The 14,164-nt window shown below is 37.5% G+C and overlaps 2 long non-coding RNA genes across 2 annotated transcripts in view; one reads left to right on the forward strand and one right to left on the reverse strand.

Moving 5' to 3' along the window:
* The first annotated feature begins 296 nt into the window (after positions 1 to 296).
* Positions 297 to 14,164, forward strand: part of LOC311431386 — a 55,888-nt gene continuing 42,020 nt past the window's right edge. The window contains exons 1-3 of the long non-coding RNA XR_014689386.1: positions 297 to 358; positions 10,599 to 10,710; positions 13,730 to 13,808. This is a non-coding gene — a long non-coding RNA (uncharacterized lncRNA). The remainder of the gene's footprint in view (positions 359 to 10,598; positions 10,711 to 13,729; positions 13,809 to 14,164) is intronic.
* On the reverse strand, positions 982 to 10,578 carry LOC311431387. Its single transcript, XR_014689387.1, has 2 exons — positions 10,524 to 10,578; positions 982 to 1,337 (listed from the first exon to the last, which is right to left on the reverse strand). It is a non-coding gene; the product is annotated as an uncharacterized lncRNA (long non-coding RNA).

Here is a 14,164-nt window from a genome sequence, read left to right on the forward strand (position 1 = left end):
ACCAAAAAACATACAGAGAAATAATAATAAAAATAAGTTTAAACTTAAAAAAAAATTTCACTTTTTTTTTTTTTTTTTCCCAATAGATTTTCACTTCTTAGGAATAACCTCCCCATTTTTTACATAATAATAAAAGAATTTATTTTTCCATTTGAAATTTAGCCATGAAGCCAAATTATCAGCTTTTTCACATTGCTTTAATTGATCCCCATCTGGTAGCACCTGATCTTTTCCAGGAGAGAATACGGTGAGGACTGTAAATCCTCCAGTCTTCATTCTGCAGCACTGAGAGGTCACTTGTTACTTGAGACTCAATTGTTTGCACACTAAAAAGCACTGGATTCCTCAATTGTCAAAGGTAAGAACAAGTAATTCTCATTAATTTTAATGGGAATTTTAAACATAGATTTTAAAATAGATCCCCTTAAGAAAACTTCAACTGTTCTTTGTTGAAAAGGTTAGTTCTTGTCAAACCATATGTCTTCAATATTTTTCATATGGACAGATAAATCCAATCATTTTGATGATTAATTTTCTAGTGTTTTGCAAAGACAAAGTATTGTCTACCACTGAAAGTACAGCAGGTAGGACAGAAGGGTGGTGCGACTGGGAATAACATCAGAGCTTTGAACAAAACTGATCTTCAAGAAGTGCTTTGCACCTTGAAGCATTATTTTCTGAGGAAGTGCGGGGTCTTAAAATGTCACAACTTAAAGAAGTGGAAGTGACAGAAACAAAACTAAAAAGAAAAGAAACAGAAATGATGACTAGACTGAATGTTTTTGTAAGTTGCTACAGAAAAAGTGCCAAGATCCTCTTACCTGATAAGTGGACGAGATTGACAAATAATACCAGTTTGATGTGCTTTTTAGAAGATCTGCAGTTGAGAAATCTTAACTTCCTAAATCTGTTCTGATGGAAAAAAACTCTCAACTGGCTGTTCTCAATTGTTGTGGAAAGGTTAAGAAAGCAAGTACTGTATCTTCTTGTGAGCTGACAATTTACTTCATATTCACATTTATATTTAAATGCATAAAAACTTGTATTTTTCCTGCTGCCTGTAATCTATTCCGTATTGTAGTTTTCATGGTCAAGTATCTAATCCCTACCACTGCTGGAGTCTGGGATCAAGCAAACTATTGTTACCAGGTCTTGATCCTGAAGCTTGTCTCCTTCTGGGCACAGGAACCATCTGGAAAGCATCTGAGTTGAAAAGGGGCTTTCAAGTGTAGTCAGTCTTCACCAGAAGTTGCTTGCACTGAAGTCAATGGCAGAATTCTCAGAAAAAGTCGAAGTCTGTGACAACCAAAATTGTTTGCTCCTTGAAGTCAGCCATCCTGAAGTCCAATCACATAATAATAAACATTGAAAACAAGAGCACAGGGGAGATCTGGGGAATGTAGAGATAGAAACAATGCACAACATTTCCTAGAAAATTATTTCTAGAAACAGCTCAAAGGTCAAATGGTTTAGAAGTCCACCTACTATACACCTTTGAGAAAGCACTGAGTTTGACTCAGTAAAACCATCTTCATGGAGTAAGGAAAAAAAAAGCCAACCTATCAAACTTCTGTAGCAGAAAGGTGTTAGTAGGCATTGTCTCAGCACAGCACAACTACAGAATTTGGATGGATGGACCAGTCTGCAAGCTCATAGTGCAGAACTCCAAAATACATGACATGGTTGCAAAATACTTACAGCAGGTAACACTTGAATGAAGTAGACAAATAATATTTAGAAAGAGATTTTTTTTTTTCCCATTATATATCTGCAAAGTATTGTGGTCTTTGAAAGTAACTTCTCACTCAGACAAATTTATTATTGATAGAGCTTTTCTTCAGCAGTCTTATATTAGGTAAATAAAAATAAATGTCTCAATGTTGGCTAAGGGACTGAGAATAATATACTTGTATTTTCATTACTGTAGCTAGCTCTGTGCTGGTCACTGTGGAATATTAAATATTGGAAATCAATAGCATAGCTGTATATGTATAGTGCATTTTAAGAGTAATTACTAATACCTTACTGCTCTGCATGTCTACATTCACTTCAGCAAATAATGCTGGTTTTAGTGTTGATAAATGTGTAGTATGAACCGGCTGGTTTAATTAAAACTGCTGGGATGGAAAAGCTAAATGCTGTGTGATGTTTTATTCAGGATTACAGTAGCTTCTATGACTGTTTGTGTGGGTCATTGTAAAACCCTGAAACCTATGCCACCAGTCAAGGCAAGGAACATGTCAGTGTTTCTAGGACCCACACAACCTGCTGTAAGGCCAAAACCTCTCACAGCCATAGAGGAAAGCGATGGCAGCAGGAGGCTTTGGGGATCAGGCCAGAGCTGAGGCTCCCATGCCTGTAGGGGCTGGTAAGGCCACCTCCACCCAGCACCATTTCCCGGGATGGCTGCCCACTCCCCCCCTCACCAATATTTGCTCTATGTCCATTAGGTAGGAGGATACCTGGAGAAGTCACGTTGATGCTATCTGTGAGGTTAAGTCAAAAAATGAAAAATTAATTTAGATCTGCCCTACCTAGGAGCTTTGGGCCACTCCCAATTTGCCGTTATTGTACTCAAGCCAGTTTCCTGCTGTCATAGCATGAGAATGCTTCACAAGCATGAATGAATTTTCCCTTAGAGGAAAATATCTTTATTTTTATGAAACTGAGGCACATCAGGATGTACTGAAATTCTGGACACCTCATACAGGAAAACAACAACAACAAACACCAAGTAAAGCACAACCATTTTTTTCTTTCTTTTCTGTTGATACCGTAATGTCTTTTTGGATTATATTTTTAAATGATTCCCTGTTTAGTGTTTCAAACTAATATGAAACTTGAATTCATTATGAAGTTAATTTGTATTCTTTGGTATTAGATCAAGCTCTTGTATACGAAATACTTTTGTAGCTGATCTCTAGTCATTCAGTGTGCCAGAAAACGATGTACAATAAAATGGACTTCTACCAGGTTATCTCAGGCTACTGTTTTAGATGACAAATGTCCACAGACCTTCTTTTTTTTTTTTTTTTTTTTTTTTTTTTTGCTAAGAAATAAGTGGCCCCATTAATGAAGAAGGAAAACAGTTCATTTAAATTTGTGGTTGCTTTTTTTTAATTATTATTATTTTATTTTTTATTTAAAGGAATTCCCTGAAACAATAGTGGGGTAGTGGGGAAAAAAGAAAAGGAAAATAAAAAAAGAAAAAAAAGAGGAAGCGTTTGGTATTGGAAAGATGGAAATATTGGCAAGATGAGTTATCACAGTGCTGGATGGTGTCTAAAGGCTTCTGTGCTGAAGACCTGCAAAGGACACCAGGGTTGATATTGTCCTTATTAGGCTCCAAACTAAATAATGTTTATGATGGACTTCATTATTCTTCTATCCTTTTGACAGGGACTAGAGGTATGGTACCATTTCTGCCACCAGGCCCTCAATATTCAATTTTGTTATGTCAAGGTGCTGATTTCTTTCTACAGAAAGGAGTTCACAAAAATTTCTGCCATAACTTGCCTCATTATTTTAAAGCTCATTGGAATTATGCAATAATTTTCATAGTAAACCATGATTGCCTCCGTCCTTATCCTTGTCTCTTCTTACAGTGGGTCCTGTGTTAACTCATCTTTTCTGTCAAATTCAAATTCTATCAGTGGATCAATAATTTGGTTTCTACTTAGGAAACCCATGAGCCTTGCCTTATAGCTAGCTTATGTCAAAAGCTGCTTAGATCTGAATAGTTGCTCATCAGCATTTGTGAAAGCTCCTTCCTTGCTAGCTATCTGCTAAAAAAGTATTCTCTGGACACCTTCATTTCTTTCCAGCTCTACTTGAAGACTATGAAGCTTTCAAATGGTTTTCAGAAAACAAAGTGAAGGTTGTACTTAGATATATGGCATAAACAGTTATACTAAGTAGTCAAAACTGACATAAAATAGCTAGTGGATCCATCCTTACAGTCTCTTTTTGGTACTGCTTTATGCTTGATCTCTGCAGAAGTGTCCAGCTCAAACACCACGTATTGTTACTTAAGAAAATAGATTAACTTCTCTGCCAGAGTTCTTCAAGGAAGAATATAAAGCATCGGGATGCATCCTCCTACAAAAAATAACAGCTCCCTCATCTCTTTCTTTCCTTCCTGAACAATCATTGCAGTATTTAAACAAAAGATCTCAGTAAAATGCAGTATTTTATGGCATTATTTCATACAGCCACAAGAGGGTGTGTGAAGAACATGATCTGTTTTGAAATTTCTCCCTAAGCCTTTCCTTAGCACATGATATGTTAGATGTATCATGAAACCAGTCATTTCATGAAATGACTGAAATTTTCAGTCATTTTGCAAAATGACTCCTTCACTCACTCATTTGGTAAAATGACTAAAAGTTTCATGCGTTTTATGAAATGACTGACGTGCTAGATATTCTGCTACACTATTTGACTGTTTGTTTCACTCAGTAACAGGCATATTGTGAAAAGGTGTGGGGGGGGGGGGGCTACTGAAGAAGGATCCTTTTCTTGTTCTGCATTTACTGCAGAAGATGGCTCTGAATTTTGAAAGTAATTTCAGAAAAGAACTTTACAAAAAGTATGGGAAGTGCCCAACTACCTGATACTCAGGGAAGAATACTGTGCGACTACTGCTGAGATCAAAAAGGCAAGCCAAGATCCCAAATCAAAGTCCAGTCATGAGTACTATCTGCTTGCCAAGTTTTAAAGAACACTCTATTTTTTGCTTTCTGCTGTTATTATTATTTGTCTTTTCATTTGTTATGGATTTGACCATTAATTCTTCTATATTTCCTCCCCTGCTCATAGGTATGAAATTCTGTAGTTTGGTGATAACAAGAAGCTTATTAAGAAATGTAGGACTAAAGAAGCATTTCCCATATATTGTGTGAGCACTGAAGATGTGTGATATCAGAAGAGTGCGTGTTGCTACAGGCTATGGTGGTTGTGATCATTTTATAAATCACTTATTGTCTAAATATGCAAACATCACAAGAGAAGCTGTTGAGCTCTTCAGATCTTTCTGTCTTAAGTGCCAGAGGAAGAAAAAGAGACCCTTGATTAAAGGTGTTTGTATAAAACCAGCAATGAATACTCATCATGTTGACCACATTGATATGCAAGCTTTGTCTCAAGGGGATAATAATGTGCTAAGGCTACCTGCCCAAATTTTGTTTTCTGTGGCCTTACCTCACAGGGAGTGCAAGTAGTGATCTTTCAGCTTTTCAATATTTTTTCTCTTATGTGGTACCTTTGCTGTGTTTCAGAGTGATAGCAAGATTGAATTCACTGATGAAGTCATAAAATCATATAATCATTAAGGTTGGAAAAGACCTTCAAGGTCATCTGGTCCAACCATCACCCTATCACCAATGTCACCCACTAAAACATGTCCCTAAGCACCATGTCCAACCTTTCCTTGAACACCCCCAGGGATGATGACATCACTACTTCTCTGGGCAACTCGTTCCAATGCCCGACTACTCTTTCTGAGAAGAAATGCCTCCTCATTTCCAACATGAACCTGCCCAGGCACAGCTTGACGCTATTCCCTCTTGTCCTATCACTAGTTACCTGTTAGAAGAGGCTGACCCAAGAACTGAAGATTCTGTGGCCTCTGCTTAGCCTGATGCATGCAAATGTAAGATGTCCACAGAGCTAGGGCTCTTCCAAAGGTCATATTAAAAAGGTCCTAGCATGCATGGTAGACAGTAATTTATAGAACTGAACTGTAGGGATTTTCTTAGTCCCATTCTCAAAAGCACCTCCCACAAATATAGAATAAACTGTACATTGTTTAGAGCTGATGGTTACCAAATGTGGGCTTAGTTCAACCTTTCTACCACCAAGGATCATCAACCACCTCCACAGTGTGTACAATCCGCTCTCGGTGCTCAGCAGTCTTTCTATTAACTCTATTGCATCAACATATCCAGAAGATGCACTGGCCCCTGTGACACAGCTGTAGGTAGCCAAACTGGAACTACATCTAAAGTAAAGCTTCAACCTCTTCCTATATCTCAAGGTCTGATAGACAAGATTCATCCAGACACACCAAATGCTCCATCCACTGATATCCTGGCCCTTTACTTCTGGAGCACCATCCCAAAAAACTCCTGCAAAATCCTGCCCCGGGTGCTGCCCACAGTGGCAACAGGAAGGAGCCTGCTCAGCACAGGCTCTGCAGGTAAAGTTCCCAGCAAAGCAGAGTCATCTGTAAATTCAGATGGATGAAAACACTGAAAAGCAAGGCAGATATAGTAGCTAATGTCACAGTTGTCTCAGTTAGGAAGACAAGTTTTGTTCTGGCAGGTGTTGTATTTTATGGGATGATTTCAGAAACAAATGCAGAAATTCACTTGACTTTAGAAATAAATAAATAAGAAAAGTAATCTTACATATTGTCTTTTAAAGTTAATTCAACTAACAAGTTATGAGATGTTTTACATGGTGCCTCCTTAATAGTTTCACTAACTTCATTAAAGGTGTGAAGCTTTCTCTTATTTTAGAGTAATTGAATGAAACTGCCATTTTGTGAAATGGCTGAAAATTTTAAACATTTCCTGAAATGATTGGTTTCACAATATGACTAACATATACATCTCAGGAGTCACCCATTACATTTTCAGTAATATATACTTCCCAGGAAGGCATGTGGAACAGAAATACTACCCATAGTGTTGTTTTTTGCCATGTTGAGAGAAGAGAAGAGAAAAGTAAAAGAGGCATGTGTTTTAAACCCATTAAGACATTTTGTGCTGTACCAAGTGAAAATTGTTCTCTAATGATACAATATAACCTATCCTAAATTGGATTAGAATATCCAGCCTCCTTTGCGGTATGTATTTAACTATAACTTGCCTTTCTGGAAGGCAGTGAATGATATCACAGCAGTGGCATAGTTTAGAATAAAATAAATCATACAAGTTGGGGAGAGTTTTTTCTGTTCAGTTCTGTGTCTTCTGAAGGAATAGCTTTGATGCATGTTTTTGCTGTGCACTCCATCATAGCAGCATAAATAACAGTTCCTCTGCCTCTGTCTTTCCTCCCCTCCTTGCTCCCACCTTGCTGTTTTCTTGAAGTGTCTCATGGGTCAGATGTGAATATCCTGGCTGCTGTCTACTCAACCTTTTCATTAACATCCCCATTTCATTTCATTTCATTTCATTTACCCTTCTTCTGCACATTTTCTTTAGCTCTTTTGGTTTTATGTTAAGTAACAATTTTATAATTAAAATACTGGCAGCTTTTAACCATATTTTTTTCTGTTTTTCTTCCTCCTTTTTAGAAAACTTAATTGCTGCCTTTTTAACTTCCAGGTTAGAGTAGCAGGGCACAGGAGTGCAGTTCATTAAAGCTGCTGTATTGATGCTGATGCATAAACTGCCTGGCATGGGATACCACAGAGTAACAAAGGTTCATTATTTCATTTGTATTTGACACATGACCTTGAAAAATGTAAATGTTATATCTATGGTAATTTGAGAGTTCACCCTGTCATTTAATATGCATGGTCCCCTTTCTCCTGCTCTTTTTCCTTTTCTTTTTACTGTAAATTTGCTATCCCAAAGGCAAAAACAAACTACAAGTTATCTGAATTTAATTATAACTGAAAAATGATACCCTAAAATGTTATGTTTTGAAAATCTTAGTTGAGAGAGTGGGTCTGAGAGAAAAGCACTGTGGTTCTTTTAGGGAAAAAAAAATCAGTGAATGAAAATTTTCAAAAATGCCTGTGGGTACTGAACACCTGAATTCTTGGCTGTCCAGCCTGAGATGTTCTCAGAGGAGAACCTGTTCTGGAGATATTGTGGAATTACTTCCCTCTGTACATAGATTTCTTGCAGATGTCTGTCTGAAAAGTACTGAAATTTTGGTACCAAAAATAATTAATAAATGTTGAAATTTTTGGCCTTAGGCAAATGTTTCAAAAACATCCCCCTCTGTCTCCATCAATATTTGCTGTGCAGATCTGCGTTCAGAAGGATGTTTGTGGGAAGCAAACATCATATGTGGCTTTACATGAGGATTTGATTTAAAACATTTGGTGGCCTTTTGAAGCTCTTTAGGAGTTGTTCTGAGAGAAAACAGAAACCAAGCCAGGTGACTAGCGTGGCTGAGAGTTATAGTGCTAACAGCTAGCAGGCAATAGGAGCAATAAACAGATTGTGAGCCGCCCATTGGCTGCAGGATGTTTCCATGAACCATTTGCAGATTAATGTTTATTGACAAGTAAATCTGCAAAGCTTTGAATCTTTCAGTGAGTTATTTTCAAACAAAAGAAGCTGCTAAATATGTCCAACTATTTGGTAGAAATTTAACACTGTTAGTTGCTTAGTTGAGCATAAATTTCAAGTATAAGAGTGTATGACTGCCTTACACTGCTTTAATTCTGAATTTCCTGTCTTGCTGAGGATCTGTCAGGAAAGCATAATGTTTTTCTAAACACATCTGAAAGAGAGGTAAGTCAGCTTAATCAAAAAACTGTGGAAGGAGAGTTGTAGCTGAAAAATCAGTTTATATATTCAACATGTTGAGTCACAGAATACCTTTAAATATTGTAAATATTTTCAAAATGACATACAGCATGAAAACACAGAGTTGTTTCCTTTTCCAGCTAGAAGATTGAGCATTGAGAGATAGAGAAGTTAAAGAATAATTGACAGATTGTTTTGACTGAGGCTTATCCGTGTTGTAAAGCGGGCACTGGAAAGAAAAAAAAGCAATACTTTCTTCCCTATTCCTTGTAATACCTGCACTCTGCCATTATGGAGTTGTGCCCTGGCTGTGCACCTTACCTGTCAGCCATCACACCTGCCTGTCACCTGTAAATCTGCTTTTACAGACTGAATCGGACCTGATGTCACAACACTTACAGCACTTAATGCACACATTCTCAGGTCTCTCTCTTTTTAAAAAATATTTAGCACCTTAACACACTAACTTTTGCTTCTGCATTATAGCCATCCTTCGAAAATACTTTTCTTGCATTTCCTCAGACAGTCATGAAGGACTTGATGAAGAGAACATGCCAGATTAGGGATGAATTGGGAAGGAAGGTAGCCAAGAGTAAAGTAATTATCGTCAACTGAGTCCAAGCAATCTAGACATCTTATGTATGACCTTGTTGTAAGGAACTAAATGGAACAGGGCCAAGGAAGTGTGTGTGTGTGATTGATTGATTTAATCCTACCGAATTCTTAATTTTTGAATGGAGTCTGAGAGGTTTGTGAGCAATCCTTTAATTTCATTAACCAGGCACTTTCAACACATGATAAAACCAGTTTATTTACTGCTTACATCTAAAATATTATCTTCCAATACCTGGATATTTTTCTCTGCAACAGTAATTCATATTTCATTACCACTTGCTATTTCATGCTGGTCATTACTTCTCTGTATAAGATTAGGCTGCAATGCAATTTACATGTACAATCCATGGGCCGATTTCATCTGAAGCTTGACCATGTGACATTTTCACTCTGTGGTGCGAGAATTCTTAAACTAAGGTTGCCTGTGTCTGAAGGGATACGGCCTTCAGTTCTAATGTCATTTGTTATTATTTTGCTTGTTTTGTTTTGTTTTCCTGAAAGCCCTAAGCATTTTCAATAGTGTAGAATTAAACATATATCACTTGCATTTATTATTTGTAAACCAGGAATGACCAGAAGTCATATGTTGCATGTTGTTGCTGCTGTAGAAACATCTACATGAGCATGGGAAATATCCTGGAGGCATTATTTATCCTTTTGTAGTTGCTCCTGTTTACACTCACAGAGATACCTTCCCCCCTCCTTTTGTCACACTGGAAGGTACCAAAATCCTTCCCATTTCACTTTCCCCGGTTTTGAGTGAGGCAGTCTCCAGTTGTGTCTAGTCCAATCTTATTGCTGCATTGCAAAGATTTCTTCTGCTGAAGATCTGTAAGCTGCAAGCACAAAATCACAAATATTCCCAAATCATACTTACACCTGGACCTCTGCATTTTAACTACTGCAAAATCTTTTTACTTTGGGTATTGCTGCTGTCAACTTGCCTTCCCACTTACTCTTGGAGTCCTGCTGCAAAGGTGATTTTCTTGTCATGCCACTTCGCCCTTCGCACTCCTCTCTCTGCACCCTCCATGGATGCACTCTTTTTTCTTCAAACTAAGTATTAGCGTTCCCTTTCACTTGTAGAGCCTTTCACAACATCTGTTTCTCATGCACTACCAGCACTGCATAGGAAGAGTGAGGCCTAAAACACCAATAAAGGTAAGTCTGGATGACACCTATGGCTTTGGTCTTAGGTCTATTTTGCACCTCTAACTTTTCCATGGTGCATCTGTAGTCCATATAGTTCACACTCATACATGATTTACCTTGGAGGGAACTTTGATCTCTGGAAACCTTCCTCTTCCACCTAACCTGCAAAGTTTCATTTTGCCTAGTCATGGCAAAATGAAACTCAGCTACTGCCCACATAGTAACCTTTGACACAAGCTCCTTAGGAAAAGTATATTAATTTTTACTCACCTGTCTCTGCTGGCCACCCACTGGTGCCTCTATGGAGTTTCTCTGCATCTCACTTCACTTCCTCTCTCCGCACAGGAAGTTAGCACCAACTCTAGATAACTTGTGCAGACTTCAAAAGAGAGTGAAGAAGAATACCTCAAGCCCCGTTTTAATAGGGAAGCTTTCCCACCCTCCCCCACCTTTGCAGGTAAGTCAGATGTTTTATGAAAATTCAGCTTAAAAAAAAAAAAAAAAGAAAAAGAAAAAGAAAAAAGAGCCCTAGATCAAAATGGAAACACTGCTGTTTCTGGAACATAAATGTCTTTGTTAAACATGTCAGGCAGTCAGCCTGTAAGGTAATTTCTGTGGGGCATATAGAGACAGCATATTACATGTTCATTCTCACCCAACAAAAACCTCAAGCTCAGATGTGCCAGAAAACAGAGCTAGAGGCAACCTTCTTGCCCAAGGACCCTTTAACTGCATGGGAAACACTTCAGTTACCTTTCTTGGAAGAATTTGTTCTCTTTATCACTGGGCAGAGTGGAGCAGGTATTATGTGAAGATGAGGTTATTGATTGTGCCTGTCTGGAACTCACGAACAAAGCCTGTGTGAATCAGCATGTCAGTGCTGGGGGGCTCTGTGTGGAGATCAGCTCTCTTGTACTGCCTCCATGGCACAAGCAATGACCACATTTTATATGCCATTTGCAGGGTCTCAGAGTATGATTTGTTATTATTTACACCTGAGACAAGATACAGAACAATCTAGAAAAGACTGTAGGAGAGCTTTCTGCTAAGAGTGTTTTTATAAAAGTTGCTTCCATTCCTGCTTAAACAGAAATAATCCTTATAACAGCTGTTTTATGGTTGTTTTTGGGTGTAAGTTGTGTCAATTCAACTGATATTTAAAAAAAAAAAAAAAAAAAAAGAGCATGATTGTGAAAAATAAGCCCTCAAAACAAACAAACAAAAACCAAAAACCCAAACCAAAAAAGAAAACCTCAAACAAAAAACACTCCCAAACCGCAAACCCATCACAGTGCTTGTTTAGGCTGCACTTATAACTGTATAACTGTATAACTGCAGTTACACAAAGTCTGAAAACCTTTGGCTGTAATGGGGGATGTAATGACTATCTGGAGACAAATCAGAAACGTCCTAAAGCAGATCTGTCACAACAGTTTCTCATCTTTCTGTTTTCCAGCTTCAGAAGCTCTTGCTGCTTCAGCTGCTCCTCACACTGGTTCCTTGTTGGGTACCAGAAGACTTTGTGTGTTCTGAGAGCAGGCTGGTTTAATTCCCACATTATTTATGTGCAACTTGTATGTTTAGAATAAGCTGCAGCACTTATCATAGTGGAACACTTAAGCACTGTCAGCAACTCACTGTGAGTCTTAATTCTCATTTATACAATCTGTTGTGACAATACCAGGTGCATTACTATACAAAACACCAGTTGATATATATCTGGAGCTTGAACATTTCTCAGATCAGTGTAAATACCTTCAGTATGACCTGACTGTGCTCTAACAGCAGCTGTAATGGACTGGAAGCTACAAAGGTCATGAAAGCCAGTGTTACCCTGTTAGAGGCCTGTACTGAGCTCAGACTATGGGTGCATCCTTAGAGTGTGAGACAAGAATTAAGCTTATTTAACACTTTTGAATTCCATCACAATCCTTCTTTTAGGAAGAGACACACTGCAATGTACTGTTTCATTACATGAACTGAATTTGTAACTTGTAATCCTACGCTTTTTTTCTTGAATTATAGGGGCATATAGTGTAGTGATTTCAAGTGGCAAATCTAATAAATGTATTGTTTGTTGGAATCATATCTACTTTTTCCTTCATTTAGGCAGTTTAGACTAACTTAAACGAGTGTTTATTTCTTTTCTGTTCTCCTGACAGGTAGGAAGATGACAAGAACTTATGTTCAGGCTGTTCATCCTAGAATAGTTTTATATTTGTCATGTTTTTCTTTTCTCTCTTGTGGCAAAGCAGGCAACATGAAGAAATACCAGCAATCCATTTTTACTTTTTTTTTAATAGTAGATCCTGTCCAGCGCTTACAGATGGAAGTTTTACATGAATAACTGTCTGGTCAAGCAGAAATATGTCACTGAACTGAAATCATGGAGAGCTTTCTTGGAAACTGTGGTCAGTTTCTGATCTAAAGACCTCTTGGTCATGTATTCATGATGATCCAGCATATTGTTTCTTGTAATTTTTACAATTAAAAAAATCATAACATTTAATTAAAAATTAAAAACATGTACAATTTACAATTAAAAAATATATGGTGTTCATGTTCCTGCTTTCCCCTACGACTGTGTTTATTGAAATGATTCATGGTGGTGGTATTTAAGGTGTATTTCCCTGGCTTCTGCTGGCCTTGAAAAAAACAGCAAGAGTTTTATGGCAAACTTTCAGACTCTAGCTTGTTGAAGTTCTGTGTAACCAAAATCCTTTGTCTATATTCCCCATTTCTTTCTATTTTATGAAAATGAGAAAAGTCATGTTTGAAAGCCAGCACAGCTATTTGTGACTCCTAAATTTGTTAAAATGTTTAGTTCATCTTGAAGTATCCTAAGCATGATATAAAAGGGGAAATCCCAGGCTAATGCCCTGGTATGTGATATGTCTGCTTATCCCGGCTGTCTCATACATTGGAGGTTTTCTAGGTGAAGCTGACTGTCATGGCTCTCCATTAAGGCAGAACATTAGGCAGAGTGTTCCCACTCTTGTCCCTCCCGTATATGATAACAGTTTCTCTTTTTCCTCTTTTTTTGTCTGTTTGTCTGTTTAGGTGATAATCATAGGAAACCATGTGATAGCCTATGACACTGCAGCTGTTTGCAGTTTCACTTTTTTTGTATTTATGCAAATCCCCTGAGACTCTAGTGAGGGAGTATTTTGCTGCCAGAAAAAATCTTCATGTTCATGTGTTTGCAAACACATTTGTATATCTTTTCACAAACTCTTTATTTTTGATGGGTGGGGAGAAGAGTGGGAAAATCCCACTTTTTAGTAATTTAAAGTTATTTTTGGTTAATGTTGCATAAGCCCCACAAAACTCTTCACATGCATAGAGTAAAGCTAACAATATCAGTTACTGTTTAAGCAAGTGACACTTGCTTTCCTTAGCACCTGTGGTGTCTAAGACTCTGGTCTACGTAACACAAACTTGTTTCAGATAAATTTCTCTGATTGGTTTCCTTGTAGGAAAAGAGTAGTTGAAGAGAAAAGAACAACAACTGATAGGAGGAAGAAAATGTTACAAGAAGTGGCATGCAAATTCCAGGTGACTTTGGAAGAGAAATGTTGACCCAGTCCATGTCCTAAACATAAGTTATTATTATGATTTATTTTATTTTATTTTATTTTATTTTATTTTATTTTATTTTATTTTATTTTATTTTATTTTATTTTATTTTATTTTATTTTATTTATTTGTGGTGGTTGTGGTGTTTTTGTTTAAGGATGTAGTGTGACGGAGGTATGTGCCCTTCCATTCTTCCCTCAGTTGAATTTTTCCTGTCTAGGATAAAAAATAGCTTCCAGAGCTTAGAATCACAAAATTATTTTTGGTCACAAATCCCTCAGAAGTGCAAAGAGCTCAGCACTTGGTTCACTGTGGTTATTTTCTAGGCCTAATGA

The sequence above is a fragment of the Aythya ferina genome (assembly GCF_964211825.1).
Source record: "Aythya ferina genome assembly, chromosome: 2".
Lineage (NCBI taxonomy): Eukaryota > Metazoa > Chordata > Aves > Anseriformes > Anatidae > Aythya > Aythya ferina.